Source organism: Oncorhynchus nerka, linkage group LG14, assembly GCF_034236695.1.
Source record: "Oncorhynchus nerka isolate Pitt River linkage group LG14, Oner_Uvic_2.0, whole genome shotgun sequence".
Taxonomy (NCBI): domain Eukaryota; kingdom Metazoa; phylum Chordata; class Actinopteri; order Salmoniformes; family Salmonidae; genus Oncorhynchus; species Oncorhynchus nerka.
Window position 1 is genome coordinate 27,695,635 of NC_088409.1, and position 16,232 is coordinate 27,711,866.

General features: G+C 45.8%; 1 pseudogene; it reads left to right on the forward strand.

Annotated features, from left to right (window-relative positions):
* The first annotated feature begins 3,254 nt into the window (after positions 1-3,254).
* LOC115116684 (ETS domain-containing transcription factor ERF-like) overlaps positions 3,255-16,232 on the forward strand; it is an 83,658-nt pseudogene continuing 70,680 nt past the window's right edge.

Below are 16,232 nucleotides of genomic sequence, written 5' to 3' on the forward strand. Positions count from 1 at the left end.
GCTCACTGTATATTCAGTCCTGGCTCTCGGAGACCCACAGGGTGTGCAGGGTTTTGTTCTGGCCCAGCACACTACACTGCCGTATGGGCTATGGGACTGAGCTCTCTACGGGTCCGTAGGTTCTCCTAAATCAGCGTGGGCCAGCCCTCTACTGAATAAGGAGTGTTAGAGATGGGTTGGAAAAAAGCCAACAGAACCTGTAGCTCACTAGGAGTCTAGTTCTGGACACCCCTATTTAAAGGAAGAGGGATGTTTTGGTGTAAATCTATCAGGTTCATTCAGGGTTTGGGGGGGATATGGTCTGGTGATATTAAAGGGGGGCTGGAGGGTCTAGCTGGGGAAGGGGTCAGCGGTTGATGTTTGTGGAGTGCTCCAGTGTCCCGGTTCTTTCTTTTACCATCTCTCTATCTTTCTCTCCACAGCGTCTGTCTGTCATTCCCATTAGGAACGGAGAGACTCTCCAAGCACGGAGGGAAGAACAGGATAAAAAGCAAGGAGCGAGAGAGGGAAAGAGAGACAGGGAAAGAGAGAGAGGGAAAGAGAGAGAGGGAAGATTAGGCAAACGTGTGGGAAAGCATGAAGATGTTGTAAAATCAGGATCTGAGGAATGACTCTTTCAGATGAACACGTCCTTAAGACTAACTGTGGCTGAGAACACTTTGTCATGGAATATCAATAGAGATACATCAGTACACAACCAAGAGCAGCATCCAGGGAACCTTCAAGCAGGATTTCATCCAAGAGACTGGACCAATGTGTTTCCACTGCCCAAAGAGAGACGTGCTCTATCCAGCCAGTCAACACAACAAACCAGTGGTAGAATGTATGTTACTACACAATAACACAGTTGTGAAAACAAATATTAGGTAACATAGGGAAAAGGATTAGCTTTGAATTGTTACTCATTCATTTCCCCCCACACATTATTCACCTGATAGAAACAGGACTCTCGTGATATTGGCATGAATGTCATTGGCAGTCCTTGTGCTCTTATATTGACAAGCTGTAATTAAAAATATGTCCTGTTGACTTTGAATTCAACAGTTGTTATGAAACATGATCAGTGGGTTTTATGTAAAAACAGTCTGGAGAATGTGAGTAATGCATTATGTAGTTCACACAAGTACATAACCTTGACAGCATTGTAAGACTTCAAACTTGACATGAGAGAAAGACTGAGGGATGGAGAGAGAGGGAGAAAAGGCGAGGTAGGCAAGAGAGAGGCGGCGAGGAACAGAATGAGAGGAAGAATAAGAAAGAGGTGTGTGGGGGGGAGGGGGGTGATGGCACAGCAACAGAGGGTGGAGTGGGAGAGAAAAAGAATAGTCAAACTCGTTTGCTTTGGCAATATTTACCTGTATTTCATGCCAATAAAGCACATTGAATTGAAAAGGGAGAGAGGGGAGGAGAAGATGGAGAGCCAGAAGTGGGGGGTATGGGAAAGAGGGAATAGAAAAGAGTGGGGAGAGAGAGAAAGGTGAATGATAAACAGAATAGGGTCAGCCGGCGAGAGGGAGGATTACAGAGGTGGGAGAGGGGTGGAGGGTGGGAGGGAGAATGACAGGGATGGAGGGAGGAGGAAAGGGGTGGAGGGAGGCACTGTGTGTGTTTATCAGTGTTCAGAATGTACTGTGCTGTAGATTTCTATGAAAATGTAATCTCCTCTACTTGGATTACCATAGAGCACCTTTTAAAAGTGGGAAGGACACTCGTACACATGAATGCACACACACAGACGTGAGCAATTGATAGATGGACAGAAAGGCCATTTGTTCTCCACCGTTTTCATGGTTAAATTTCATGTTTCATCCCCGACTCACTCTTTTTCTTTATTCTTCATCTCTCGCGTCTCTCTCCAACCATACTTCCTCTGTGAAGAGCTTGGGGGATGCTGAAGTGCTCTTAAAATGAAAGAGCGATATGGAGACAGGAGGAGAGGTGGACGGACAAACAGGACAACAGAATAAAAGAGAAGACTAGAGAGACAGAGGCAGAGAAAGTGAGTGAGGACAGAGATGAAGAGTGAGAGAGTGAGACAGAAAGAGAAAGAGGAGGGCAAGAAAACAAAGCTGTGGCTAATGTTCCACTAATGTGGTTGACAGGGAGTACTGGTGTGGGAAAACACTAGGCTGGCCCTTCTGCTCAGGAAGAGACAGGACGGGATGGTGCTCGCCGTTTCCTGGATTTGGGAATGATCCCAGAGAGAACCGCTCTCCCAGCACTCTGATGCTTATCTGGGAAAACAGAGTGAGTTTCCTGCCCTCCTGAAGAATAGCTAGTGGAGGACAGGGAGATCCTGTTTGTAAATCCCACCATGGGAAGAGGGGTTGTTGACTTTGTTTTACACAGCATTGTTATCCTGTTGATGTCCCTGCGCATTGGTCTGTGAGACAGAGAGACAGACAGACAGACAGAGTGTATCTATCTCACACACACACACACACACTAGATGACCCTTTACTGTACTGTTCTTATGAGCAGCTGGGGTTGTACATAGGGCTCATGAGACACACTTCACCTGCCATGTATGATGCCACCTCTCTCACATGCACTTGTTGACAATGTGACAGTTCTGCATCAGTGCCACAGACTAGTGCCTGAGTGACAAGACACCAGGTTCTATATTTGCAATACTTTCTCCTAGCTAGCTGATGACAAATATAGCGAGCTGGCGCCATGCATGTAGGCCATGAAGATGGACATTTCATAAGGTGATATATATTACATTTTGGATATGATCGTCTCTCGGTTTCAGAGGCAGCCCCACGTGGTGTTCAATGGAAGGCCTACGCTTTCTAAAAGGTCTGAGACCACAGGGGGCCAGGGACTATCCCATCACTGCCACCAAAGGCAGAAGGGGGTGTAGTAGACCATCTGAAATAGAGGGGGAAGTCTGTATAGGTTTGGTTTAGTTCCTGTTGCAATATGCTCAGAGTCTAGTGATATAATGCTTTGTGCATTTGTACACTGGTTTAATAATCTGGCCACATCAATTGATCGAATTACCATGAAATGAAAAGAGATAATTAGAAGAAAGTACCTGCGATTGACGTAAAATAACGTGATGACGGCCTAGAATCGTAGGACGCGGATATGTCGTCACCACGGCAGTGTGGCTGTGGCGGTCTCTATGGCGACGCCGCAGCAGTGACGCCACCCTGGCTCGTGGTGAGTGGGTGTGACCCGCCCCTTAGAGCCCCCCTCTCCCTGTCCGTGTGGGCGGCCCGGTGAGGAGAGAGCGAAACACGACACCCGAGAGAGGAACCGGGGGGAGGAGAAAGAGTAGCCACAGAGTACAGAATGCTAGTGAGTGGAGGAAGAAAGAAAGTCTAAAGAGAGGACGACTGCTATTCTACAGAACGGTTATTTTAGCGAATATGTCAAACAACGGGGAAGAAGCGATTGAGATGGAGTAAACAACTCGATAGTTCGTGAAAGTATATGCAAACAAGGAAAGAAGGGTTTTCGGTTCGTGTGCTTGTCGGGACGGTTGACCGTGTTCCGCTGCACCTCGAACAGGACAAGGCGAAGTTGCCGTGGGACAAACAGCAGTGAGCTACATCAACTGACTGCGATTCGGGGAAAGTAACGTTACCCCGATCGCTACAGTTGAGGAAGGGGCTATTGGGAAAGAAAGTGGAAGCAAAGGGGCCCGCGAGTGGAGCAACCGTGGAAAGTTTAACGTTAGCCTGTTCCCCCCTCGTTGTTCCATTCCGAACCAAAGGAAGGGCTCAGAGGGAGACGACCTTTCCTTCCACAAACGCTACTGACTTGAGATCCACCAAGCTCGCTAGCTAAAGTAAACTATCCTGCAACACTCAAAATGAAAACCCCCGGAGATTCGGGTAAGTTTGTGCAAAACACAAGTCGATCACTTTTGTCCGGATGAACTTGATCATGAACTTGCTGGTTGTCTTCGCCAGTTGTTCGGTCTGTTGTCAATTATTAAGTGGTGAACAAAAGTCATACAGGTTGTTAAATACATTTAACTAGCTGGTTAGCTTGCTAACATTAGCCGTGCATTTGACAGTTAGCTGGTTGACTTGAGTTCATTGCATTGTAGCTATACAGTATTCAACACGTTCTCCAGTTATGTTTGATAAGTTGATACAACTGAAGTTGATGCAAAAGTGTTGTTTATACTTACTGTGTCTAGTTTGCTGGAAATATGTCAATGTGGATTGATTGTCGACCTGTTGATGTAGCTGAAGTTGAGTTTATTTAGTAGTGAGACATTCAAAATGGAAGCTTTTGCTTGCGGACATCCACTTTTAATACTCGAAAAGGAAATTAAACGATGGGTTGAGTTGTCGTTAATCATATGAACCAGACACTTTATGGATGATTAGACCTAGCTACCGGGGTTGTTTAAGAGTTTTGTCAAATTTGATCATTTACAGGGTTTTGCTTGTTTGTCATCCTATGCATCCCGTCAAGTTCCTATTTCTCCGCTGTTTGGTTGAATTGGCTTTTACATATGTCCACATTTAGCCACCTTCAGGATATATTTGATCAGAAACATCAAATGTAGTTTTATGTACGACCCTGTTATAATCGAATCTGATTAATTCGTGCTATGTTTGTATCGTGCTTCAATAAGTTCTGCAAAGTAACTGTGCACGGACCCAGCCGTGGAATGTTGCGGAATCCATGTTGGGATTTTCCCCTCGCCCGATCGTAGAAAGTCTCTGGAAAGGTTTTCGAAGCCTCTTAAATCGGTCACATTCACCCTTAATTCACCGTTCAGATTACGTTGTCATTCGCACAATACATAGATTTAGTTAGACCCGTGAAAATGCAAGTGAATCATTTTTTGGGTTTACTTTGTGAGGACGCCATGCTTGGTTGGTTATGAAGGCCGCGGAGCTAGAGAGACGGGTGAACGTTTCAATGGAGAGGGACTGTGTCATTTTCGAAGGAGGCTATCTCGTTAGAATAAATCCTGCCGTTTCTGATATGCTTGCAGTTTACAGTAACGCTTTAAGCATATTTCTAGCAATTAAACGTTTAATCTCGCTTTCACTCTAATTATGATCAGTAATGTAGGCAGAAATGGCTGGGGCTGAGTAAAAGTGACTGGGCCGCTGACAAAACAGAGTTTGGAGTCTGACAGTAAACAAACACTGAAATACACAGCATGATAGGTGGCGCTTGGGTTTAATGTTTGGGGAAGCAGCTCAGCCCTAGTTAGAGGATCCGGTGGGAAAAAATAGCCTTTTATAAACACATTTTATACAATTTTACAACACTTTACATGTCTGGAGACATTATCAGAATCTTTAATAGCCTACTACAGAAATGACAGGTTAGGCCTAGGCTACTCTGCTGACACTGACAAGCTAAGATCAATAGAAACAACCTTGTCTTCAATGTACCCATCTAATCTAGGCCTACGAAAAGGGGAGACAAATTGTACAATATGACGTCCATCTACAATTGAAGAGGAAATTGTTGCCCTAAACTCTCCAGTGGCACTGACTCCCCAGTGATAAAGACAGTGAATATGCCCACTCACCAGACATATGGTCGACACTCTCCATTAATGCCAATATATTAGTCCTGGTGTATCCTACTAACGGGAATAAACTATACATCACTTCACACTTAAATCATTTGGAATATATGTGACGTTTGTGTTTATCCCGCAATTGAATTTAGAAATATTGCGACAAGCCTATGGCTATAGATGCGTCTCACTGACAGCCACAACTCCACATCAGCTATTTCATATTTGCCAAATTGCGGACTTCTCAACTGTAGGCTATGTGCTTGTTAATTACCATGTAACTGAGATATAACCAATTAGGCTCGATCCCAGGAACTCCCTACTACACATGAAACATTTCTGAATATCAGTAGACAACAACCAACTAATCATGTTAATTTCTGAATATCCGGAGACAATATAACCAACTAATCAAGTTCATTTCAGACTATCAGGAGACAATATAACCAACTAATCAAGTTCATTTCTGAATACCAGGAGACAATATAACCAACTAATCAAGTTCATTTCAGACTATCAGGAAACAATATAACCAACTAATCAAGTTCATTTCAGACTATCAGGAGACAATATAACCAACTAATCAAGTTCATTTCAGACTATCAGGAAACAATATAACCAACTAATCAAGTTCATTTCAGACTATCAGGAGACAATACAACCAACTAATCATGTTCATTTCAGACTATCAGGAGACAATACAACCAACTAATCAAGTTCATTTCTGAATACCAGGAGACAATATAACCAACTAATCAAGTTCATTTCAGACTATCAGGAGACAATATAACCAACTAATCAAGTTCATTTCTGAATACCAGGAGACAATATAACCAACTAATCAAGTTCATTTCAGACTATCAGGAGACAATACAACCAACTAATCAAGTTCATTTCAGACTATCAGGAGACAATATAACCAACTAATCATGTTCATTTCAGACTATCAGGAGACAATACAACTAACCAATCCAGTTCATTTTTGACTATCAGGATCATGTAATCATGTTCATTTAGTTAATTTAAAAATCTATCTATTTTAGGCCAGCCTGATTGGGTGAGCCAGTATTAAATCTGTCGGGGGAGTCACCTCTGGTTATGCTTAGCACCCCCCACAAGTAAGACTGTAGCTCACAGATCACTGGCTGGGAAACCGTTGTATGGAAATCATCAAAGGTGCAGCGACCATTGCATTGTTCCATTTGTTTGTGTTTAAAAACACGTGCCGGCACTATAATGTATGAACTTGATTCCAGACCTATATACATTTGCCACACCACCATTCTATCTACACAATCCATCATGGCTTCCTGAACGGGTCGGGACGACCGCACCCTTCACTTCATTCACGCCCACCGATCAACATAATTCCCATGTTAATGCATCTGTCCAGTCCGCACCGACTCAATCACTGTACAAACGCTACCGCTCAAACTGAAACAAATGAATGAGAATTGGCCATTACTGCATCGCATTGTTTTTACTCAAGAGCGTGAAGTGAACTGTACCTATACTCTGGCCTTGCGGCTTTCATATAGTGCGACGCCTGACTTCACGGTGTCTGTGTGAATGGCCCATGTTGATATCTGGTGCAGGTGGGTTTGTACTGTATGGCATCGGAAGAGGAAGTGGTCAGAGTTTGTTTCTCTGCTGTGTGCTAGATTAGTATCATTTCACTATCAGCGACACGCTTTCATATTCAAAGTGACTGATAATCATGTCATCCCTGTCTGATTAATCGTAGATGTTGTGTAGGTCTATAGTCAAGTAGTATGAGAAAAATCTCCTGTCTAATTAGTGAAGAAGTTTTGCATGTTTTGGTTTTGCACTTGTTTAAAAAATATATATATTTCACCTTTATTTAACCAGGTAGGCTAGTTGAGAACACCTTTATTTAACCAGGTAGGCTAGTTGAGAACACCTTTATTTAACCAGGTAGGCTAGTTGAGAACACCTTTATTTAACCAGGTAGGCTAGTTGAGAACACCTTTATTTAACCAGGTAGGCTAGTTGAGAACACCTTTATTTAACCAGGTAGGCTAGTTGAGAACAAGTTCTCATTTACAACTGAGACCTGCCCAAGATAAAGCAAAGCAGTGCAACACAAACAACAACACAGAGTTACACATGGAATAAACAAACATACAGTCAATAATACAATAGAAAAATATTTATACAATGTGTGCAAATGAGGTAGGATAAGGGAGGTAAGGCAATAAATAGGCCATAGTGGCGAAATAATTACAATTTAGTAATTAAACACTGGAGTAATAGATGTGCAGAAGATGAGTGTGCAAGTAGACATACTGGGGTGCCAATGAGCAAATAAATAACAGTATGGGGATGAGGTAGTTGGATGGGCTATTTACAGATGAGCTATGTACAGGTGCAGTGATCTGTGAGCTGCTCTGACAGCTGGTGCTTAAAGCTAGTGAGGGAGACATGGGTGTTGTTTTGAGATGTAACCTGATATTGGCCTAATGTGACAAAAGATCAGAGATGGCTGGGTGGTATGATCAACTCAAGCTAATCATAAATATGCTCTGTATCAAGCATGCAACACATGTGGCTGCAGTCTGTGTCAGCTGGTTTGTAGTCTGAGGCCTATCAAAGGTGAGCAACTGTGAACGATGACACTGTAAAAAGAGGCCATGATTATATGGGGATTCCAAATAGGTCAAACAGGGACCATCAAACTCGCTAGTTAAGTCGGCTCATTCCTGAAATTCTGTCATAAGTTTGTTCCTGCTCTCTCTTGCATGTTGTGAAGCACATAACTAACCAACTTCCCCCATACATACAGCATCAGGAAGCTCAGTCACATTTAATGCCAACTCTGCATATTTGTATTTATTTCCCAACAACAAAGGCTATGCCTGACATCACAGGGACTTGAGATGAAGCAGGCCTCTCTTATCTTATGGGGGTGTTCTCTCCCAAGAATAATGTGGTTATTTTGTTTTGTGTACAACACAACAGTGATGCCTGTTCTGTAGTGGCTCTGTGGCTTATATAGAGCCATGCTTGTTCTGTAGTGGCTCTGTGGCTTATATAGAGCCTTGCCTGTTCTGTAGTGGCTCTGTGGCTTATATAGAGCCATGCTTGTTCTGTAGTGGCTCTGTGGCTTATATAGAGCCTTGCCTGTTCTGTAGTGGCTCTGTGGCTTATATAGAGCCATGCTTGTTCTGTAGTGGCTCTGTGGCTTATATAGAGCCTTGCCTGTTCTGTAGTGGCTCTGTGGCTTATATAGAGCCTTGCCTGTTCTGTAGTGGCTCTGTGGCTTATATAGAGCCATGCTTGTTCTGTAGTGGCTCTGTGGCTTATATAGAGCCTTGCCTGTTCTGTAGTGGCTCTGTGGCTTATATAGAGCCTTGCCTGTTCTGTAGTGGCTCTGTGGCTTATATAGAGCCATGCTTGTTCTGTAGTGGCTCTGTGGCTTATATAGAGCCTTGCCTGTTCTGTAGTGGCTCTGTGGCTTATATAGAGCCTTGCCTGTTCTGTAGTGGCTCTGTGGCTTATATAGAGCCATGCCTGTTCTGTAGTGGCTCTGTGGCTTATATAGAGCCTTGCCTGTTCTGTAGTGGCTCTGTGGCTTATATAGAGCCATGCCTGTTCTGTAGTGGCTCTGTGGCTTATATAGAGCCATGCCTGTTCTGTAGTGGCTCTGTGGCTTATATAGAGCCATGCCTGTTCTGTAGTGGCTCTGTGGCTTATATAGAGCCTTGCCTGTTCTGTAGTGGCTCTGTGGCTTATATAGAGCCATGCCTGTTCTGCCTGCCTGTTCTGTTCTCTGTGGCTTATATAGAGCCATGCTTGTTCTGTAGTGCTGTTGTTCTGTAGTGGCTCTGTGGCTTATATAGAGCCATGCCTGTTCTGTAGTGGCTCTGTGGCTTATATAGAGCCATGCTTGTTCTGTAGTGGCTCTGTGGCTTATATAGAGCCATGCCTGTTCTGTAGTGGCTCTGTGGCTTATATAGAGCCTTGCCTGTTCTGTAGTGGCTCTGTGGCTTATATAGAGCCATGCTTGTTCTGTAGTGGCTCTGTGGCTTATATAGAGCCATGCCTGTTCTGTAGTGGCTCTGTGGCTTATATAGAGCCATGCTTGTTCTGTAGTGGCTCTGTGGCTTATATAGAGCCATGCCTGTTCTGTAGTGGCTCTGTGGCTTATATAGAGCCATGCCTGTTCTGTAGTGGCTCTGTGGCTTATATAGAGCCATGCCTGTTCTGTAGTGGCTCTGTGGCTTATATAGAGCCATGCCTGTTCTGTAGTGGCTCTGTGGCTTATATAGAGCCATGCCTGTTCTGTAGTGGCTCTGTGGCTTATATAGAGCCATGCCTGTTCTGTAGTGGCTCTGTGGCTTATATAGAGCCATGCTTGTTCTGTAGTGGCTCTGTGGCTTATATAGAGCCATGCTTGTTCTGTAGTGGCTCTGTGGCTTATATAGAGCCATGCCTGTTCTGTAGTGGCTCTGTGGCTTATATAGAGCCATGCTTGTTCTGTAGTGGCTCTGTGGCTTATATAGATCCATGCTTGTTCTGTAGTGGCTCTGTGGCTTATATAGATCCATGCTTGTTCTGTAGTGGCTCTGTGGCTTATATAGATCCATGCCTGTTCTGTAGTGGCTCTGTGGCTTATATAGATCCATGCTTGTTCTGTAGTGGCTCTGTGGCTTATATAGATCCATGCCTTATATAGAGCCCCATGGCCTCTGCTCTCCTCCCTAACCTCTCTAACCTCCACCCCCTTCCCTTTCTGCCACACTCCAGTACACCCCTACCCCAGAGAAACAGCCCTGAGGAGGGGGCTGATGACATCACCACACCCCACCACAAGTGGCCCTTCTACTAGAGTGTGTGCCTGGTTGTATGTCAGAGAATGTGTGCGTACCCAAGACTAGAGTGTGTATGTATTGGATGTGTGTATACCAGAGCGAGTGTGTTTGAGCGGTGTCATGTACACGTGTATAACGTGCTGCTGTTGGGTTTGTGTTCGCGTTCACTTGAAAGTGTGTCGACCTTGTGTGTTGCGTGTGCAAGTCCCACTCCTTCGCTCTCTTAACCGCGTTGACAAACACAGTTGAGCTTTAACCAAGGCATTATCTAACCACAAATCTGCCCTACTAATAGAGACTTTAAATAGGCACATTATTATGAGGCTTTAATCCCAGCAGGCCTTTATCTCTCACTCACTCTCCAGTTCTCCTGTTGCTGTGCTCTGTAGGCCTGGTTAGGAGTTTTAACCCTTAACAAACGCCTCTCCACTCATTACAATCTATGTACATTGCCAGAATGAGAATGTTATAAATAGGATATAGCAATATTGGATAGACATCTAATAGTTTGTAGATAGAGATGATTTGTTCTGTAAGCTTCTTTATTTATGGATCTGTCTCTCTGTTCTATCAGACAGGACACTCTGCCTGCTCGCTATGTGTCTAAATGTTACCAGACACTAACCTGTTGATGCTGTGATTTTTCCATTCTGAGTAATAAGGAATGACTATTTTATTCAGGCCTGAAAATCAGGAACTCTATCAGGAATATAGCATAACTGTTTGATCTTTATAATGGAAATGGTCAAATAGTCTATTTCCTGATTTTTAATGAGTGCCAATCACTTGTATCCTCCTAACAATTGATGATAGTGTTTGGTAAATTGATTTAGCATGAATTATATTATCTGAGAGGTTACATTAGGTCAACTGATCTGAAATCAGGCTTTGTTCTTGGTTAGCTATTAAGACTAGAAAGAATAGAACCAACATGACACAGGAAGACAGGTCCTGGACCTGTTGATAAGGCACCGTATCACCAGCCTGGGGTTGGGAATGAGATAAAGGGTGGTGATAATGATTAGGTACCAGTAATATGACAACTACTGACCCAGGGATGCAATGGGTTAGTAGTAGTCCGTCACTTTCTCCACAGTGACAGGGCAGGCAGGAGGAAGGCTGGGGTCTGGGTGCGACACACACACACACACACACACACACACACACACTGCTGTAATCACTGTGGTCTGGTGCTGCTGTGTTTATATGGGGACACTTCATATGGAGTTTCCTTCTCCCTCAACCCCTCTCTGTCTCTCTCTGGTTCCTTCTCCCTCAACCCCTCTCTGTCTCTCTCTGGTTCCTTCTCCCTCGACCCCTCTCTGTCTCTCTCTGGTTCCTTTTCCCTCGACCCCTCTCTGTCTCTCTCTCTGGTTCCTTCTCCCTCGACCCCTCTCTGTCTCTCTCTCTGGTTCCTTCTCCCTCGACCCCTCTCTGTCTCTCTCTCTGGTTCCTTCTCCCTCGACCCCTCTCTGTCTCTCTCTCTGGTTCCTTCTCCCTCGACCCCTCTCTGTCTCTCTCTCTGGTTCCTTCTCCCTCGACCCCTCTCTGTCTCTCTCTCTGGTTCCTTCTCCCTCGGCCCCTCTCTGTCTCTCTCTCTGGTTCCTTCTCCCTCGACCCCTCTCTGTCTCTCTCTCTGGTTCCTTCTCCTCGACCCCTCTCTGTCTCTCTCTCTGGTTCCTTCTCCCTCGACCCCTCTCTGTCTCTCTCTCTGGTTCCTTCTCCCTCGACCCCTCTCTGTCTCTCTCTCTGGTTCCTTCTCCCTCGACCCCTCTCTGTCTCTCTCTCTGCTTCCTTCTCCCTCGACCCCTCTCTGTCTCTCTCTCTGGTTCCTTCTCCCTCGACCTCTCTCTGTCTCTCTCTGGTTCCTTCTCCCTCGACCCCTCTGTCTCTCTCTGGTTCCTTCTCCCTCGACCCCTCTCTGTCTCTCTCTGGTTCCTTCTCCCTCGACCCCTCTCTGTCTCTCTCTGGTTCCTTCTCCCTCGACCTCTCTCTGTCTCTATCTGGTTCCTTCTCCCTCGACCTCTCTCTGTCTCTCTCTGGTTCCTTCTCCCTCGACCCCTCTCTGTCTCTCTCTCTGGTTCCTTCTCCCTCGACCCCTCTCTGTCTCTCTCTCTGGTTCCTTCTCCCTCGACCCCTCTCTGTCTCTCTCTCTGGTTCCTTCTCCCTCGACCCCTCTCTGTCTCTCTCTCTGGTTCCTTCTCCCTCGACCCCTCTCTGTCTCTCTCTCTGGTTCCTTCTCCCTCGACCCCTCTCTGTCTCTCTCTGGTTCCTTCTCCCTCGACCCCTCTCTGTCTCTCTCTGGTTCCTTCTCCCTCGACCCCTCTCTGTCTCTCTCTGGTTCCTTCTCCCTCGACCCCTCTCTGTCTCTCTCTGGTTCCTTCTCTTCTCCCCCATCTCTCGTCTGGTGTGTGTGGCTGGTGAGATCCCTGTCTCTGGTCTGGTGTGTGTGGCTGGTGAGATCCCTGTCTCTGGTCTGGTGTGTGTGGCTGGTGAGATCCCTGTCTCTGGTCTGGTGTGTGTGGCTGGTGAGATCCCTGTCTCTGGAGTGGCCATTGTGTGTGCATGCGTTGTCTGTTTGTGTGTAAATGGGGATATTGTGTGTGGGGTTAGTGGAACCTCTTATTGTACTCATAATGAAGCGGCGCAGCTCAGGGGTTGGAGGCTTCTTGACAAGAGGAGAGACTGCCCCTCGCTCTGCCCCTCGCTCTGCCCCTCTCTCTGCCCCTCTCTCTGCCCCTCGCTCTGCCCCTCGCTCTGCCCCTCGCTCTGCCCCTCGCTCTGCCCCTCGCTCTGCCCCTCTCTCTGCCCCTCTCTCTGCCCCTCGCTCTGCCCCTCGCTCTGCCCCTCTCTCTGCCCCTCGCTCTGCCCCTCTCTCTGCCCCTCGCTCTGCCCCTCGCTCTGCCCCTCGCTCTGCACCTCGCTCTGCCCCTCGCTCTGCCCCTCGCTCTGCCGTCATGTCCGAATACCTGTACTTGCGTTCTAAATAATAGATATTTTGGGCATGCGAAAATAGTTTTGACAATATCGCAATATTTTTTTTGCGCCGGTTGGCAGTACCTGCACCAAAACTCCGGTGTCATTCTTCATAGCTTGTTCTCAGACTTCTTTTTAAAGATGGAGCCAATTTATTTTTAGCGCTTTTATTTCCATGATTGATCAAAACGTGTTTTCTCATGACTCTCTCTGTGCATCTGCAGCAGACAGATGGTGAGCAGCATGTTTGGAACATCCAATTGCAATATCTATAGAATCGTGAAAATCGCAACACATATCGTATCGGCACCTACATGTTGTGATAATATCAAAGCTTTACCCTTTGACCACTTGATGGTGTGTGGTCGACTCTCACGGTCCATTTCCCACTTTCCTGCTTTAGAAAGTTAATAGTTGCCGTCTGCTGCATTTCACACTGGAGGAAAACACAACCCTCTCTCACATAGATACAGACAGACAGACAGAGTGTATCTATCTTACAGACAGACAGACAGACAGACAGACAGACAGACAGACAGACAGGCTATCATCTCAGGTGATGTTCCTGTCTGGTTCAGTGGAACTAATCAGGGTGTGGCAAGCTGCACTGTTACTCAGCTTTGCAATATAATATCGCTATATTACAGAGCCAACATGTTACAAAGGTGTGGTGGCTATGTATTACATATGAGACACAGAAAGTGTGAGAGAGAGAGTTTATTCATCTGACAGAGAAGGCATGTGTGTTATTTGTTAGTGTGTGTGTCTAGTGTATCGCTGCTCCTTTCTCCTCACAGCACTGCCTGTGCCACTGAAACTGATCTGAGCTTGACGCCAGACACACACACACACACACCTGCGGAGATCAGGTAACCGTGATCCCTGGCGCACCATCAGCTCCTCTAAATACCTCTGCTGCTCCATCCAGCCTCGCATCACACCTTTCATTTCACCACCCACAACCCTGCATAGACCTGGGTTGACCCCGACCCAGCCGGAACCACCCCACACACACTCACACACCTAATCCTAACCTGTGGTGGTGTTTGTTTCCATTTATAGCACGGTGTAACTCACACTGCTAATCTACCAGATTAACCCTGTGGTTCTGGTCACTTTGAGGGTATCACACTGTAAGACCCCATGTGGACTGATCCTTACTGTGAGAATCCATTCTGACTGATCCTTACTGTAAGAACCCATTCTGACTGATCCTTACTGTAAGAACCCATTCTGACTGATCCTTACTGTAAGACCCCATGTGGACTGATCCTTACTGTAAGACCCCATGTGGACTGATCCTTACTGTAAGACCCCATGTGGACTGATCCTTACTGTAAGAATCCATGTGGACTGATCCTTACTGTAAGAATCCATTCTGACCGATCCTTACTGTAAGAACCCATTCTGACCGATCCTTACTGTGAGAATCCATTCTGACCGATCCTTACTGCGAGAACCCATTCTGACCGATCCTTACTGTAAGAACCCATTCTGACTGATCCTTACGGTAAGACCCCATGTGGACTGATCCTTACTGTAAGAACCCATTCTGACTGATCCTTACTGTAAGAACCCATTCTGACTGATCCTTACTGTAAGACCCCATGTGGACTGATCCTTACTGTAAGAACCCATTCTGACTGATCCTTACTGTAAGAACCCATTCTGACTGATCCTTACTGTAAGAACCCATTCTGACTGATCCTTACTGTAAGACCCCATGTGGACCGATCCTTACTGTAAGAACCCATTCTGACCGATCCTTACTGTGAGAACCCATTCTGACCGATCCTTACTGTAAGAACCCATTCTGACCGATCCTTACTGTAAGAACCCATTCTGACCGATCCTTACTGTAAGAACCCATTCTGACCGATCCTTACTGTGAGAACCCATTCTGACCGATCCTTACTGTGAGAACCCATTCTGACCGATCATTACTGCGAGAACCCATTCTGACCGATCCTTACTGCGAGAACCCATTCTGACCGATCCTTACTGTGAGAACCCATTCTGACCGATCCTTACTGCAAGAACCCATTCTGACCGATCCTTACTGCGAGAACCCATTCTGACCGATCCTTACTGCGAGAACCCATTCTGACCGATCCTTACTGTAAGAACCCATTCTGACCGATCCTTACTGTAAGAACCCATTCTGACCGATCCTTACTGTGAGAACCCATTCTGACTGATCCTTACCGTAAGAACCCATTCTGACCGATCCTTACCGTAAGAACCCATTCTGACTGATCCTTACTGTGAGAACCCATTCTGACTGATCCTTACTGTGAGAATCCATTCTGACTGATCCTTACTGTGAGAACCCATTCTGACCGATCCTTACTGTAAGAACCCATTCTGACTGATCCTTACTGTAAGACCCCATGTGTACTGATCCTTACTGTAAGAACCCATTCTGACGATCCTTACTGTAAGAACCCATTCTGACCGATCCTTACTGTAAGAACCCATTCTGACCGATCCTTACTGTGAGAACCCATTCTGACTGATCCTTACTGTAAGACCCCATGTGTACTGATCCTTACTGTAAGACCCCATGTGGACTCATCCTTACTGTAAGAACCCATTCTGACTGATCCTTACTGTAAGAACCCATTCTGACCGATCCTTACTGTAAGAACCCATTCTGACCGATCCTTACTTTAAGAACCCATTTTGACTGATCCTTACTGTAAGAACCCATTCTGACCGATCCTTACTGTGAGAACCCATTCTGACCGATCCTTACTGTAAGAACCCATTCTGACTGATCCTTACTATAAGAACCCATTCTGATTGATCCTTACTGTAAGAACCCTAGTGGTTAGAGCGTTGGACTAGTAACCGGAAGGTTGCGAGTTCAAACCCCCGAGCTGACAAGGTACAAATCTGTCGTTCTGCCCCTAACCCAC